This window comes from Sinocyclocheilus grahami, unplaced genomic scaffold, assembly GCF_001515645.1.
Source record: "Sinocyclocheilus grahami isolate Dianchi unplaced genomic scaffold, SAMN03320097.WGS_v1.1 scaffold19784.1, whole genome shotgun sequence".
Taxonomy (NCBI): Eukaryota; Metazoa; Chordata; class Actinopteri; order Cypriniformes; family Cyprinidae; genus Sinocyclocheilus; species Sinocyclocheilus grahami.
This window is the reverse complement of record NW_015517750.1, coordinates 1-1,414: the sequence shown is the minus strand read 5'-3', so window position 1 is coordinate 1,414 and position 1,414 is coordinate 1. Positions and strand designations below refer to the sequence as shown.

Genomic DNA, 1,414 nt, shown 5'->3' with positions numbered 1-1,414 from the left:
TAATAACCAAAATACACGAAAAAAGCTAGTTTAGATGAGAAAAAAGGTTTATACTAAAGACCACTTGCAAAGCAAAACCAATGTAAAACAGAGTACGAAAAAACCCCCCAGAAAATTTAAAAAAAGACACAAATTTAACGAATACAAACAAACATACGCGCTGGAAAGCAGGTAAAAAAAAAACAAAGAAATAGTGCGAATGCACGTTAGTGGCAGGAAAACACACAGACAAAGCAGCGGCATTAAGGAATGTTGCCCCGCAGCCTTCCATAACACAGTAGGGCCCAATGTCAAACTATTCTTCCTACAAAAATTATATAAATAATTTATCACATAAGAGAGTAGGCAGTAACAACAGTTGTTCTACATACCTTCATATGTTGTCACCATCATCATAAATCCAATCGCACGCACCTGCGGACACAAACGCGCCGGTAAATCACATAGAGGACGTTGAGGGAAAGAGAAGGCGGCAACCACCAATGGTCACAATGATGATCGTCCATCAGAAAACTATAAACCGAATGGACTGGTTACATAAAACTACACATCGCAATGCCAAATAGTGAGCCAACCAATACATACCTGCAGGAACGGAAGGAGTGGATCCGGAATGGGCGGGCCTCTGGCAGTGACGCACAAGCAATGCTCAGACACTCAAATGGTGCCTTAAAAGTCCCCTTTTATATACTCAGGAAATTAGGTGATTGGACAACTCACGCATTCCGGGCATACTAAAATATTTAAAGAAACACTACACTGTACTGTTTGCCCCACGACACATAGCTTAAAGTCCACATTTAGAACAACGTCTTTAAGGTTTTTCCTATGCAGTATTCACTCTCCAAACCAATTCTAGATTAAAGTTCGGATGCTCACTCTAACCCACTGAAAATATGATGACCAAACATCAATGGGTAATGCTGAAAATTGACCCATGCATTCATATATACTGTACAGTATACACCTTAATAGGTAAGGTTGCACACATGGTTGTAAAGCACACAGCACTCATTAAGTATATACAGTCCTGTAGATAGAAGATTTAATCAATTTTGTGTCCATTTTGTGTGAATGCATGTGAAGATGTGTCCTTCCCTTGTGGCTTCAGTCCTCATTACTGCCTTTCACAAATGATAAGCTTGAGGGAGAACAAAGCAGTTTCCTGCATGGGGATATGTTAATGTTACCCCCCTCTCCACAAGAAGTAGTGTTGTTTATCTTAAGGCACAAGCATCCTTTGTTGTCCACAAAGCCTGATCTCCACACATGTTCCACACGCTGATGTTCACTACACTATTAAAGGCAGAGTAAGTAATTTCTGGTAGCCAATGTTGATATTTGAAATCGCCAAAACAAACACGCCCCAACCCCAAATGGGTCTTGCCCCTATTTTGATAGCTCCGCCCCACAT

At 40.7% G+C, this 1,414-nt stretch overlaps 1 long non-coding RNA gene across 1 annotated transcript; it reads right to left on the bottom strand.

Moving 5' to 3' along the window:
- Positions 1 to 139: 139 nt before the first annotated feature.
- LOC107579740 (uncharacterized) lies at positions 140 to 651 on the bottom strand. The gene is made up of 3 exons (XR_001608520.1): positions 586 to 651; positions 372 to 513; positions 140 to 304 (listed from the first exon to the last, which is right to left on the bottom strand). It is a non-coding gene; the product is annotated as an uncharacterized lncRNA (long non-coding RNA).
- Between the last annotated feature and the right edge of the window lie 763 nt (positions 652 to 1,414).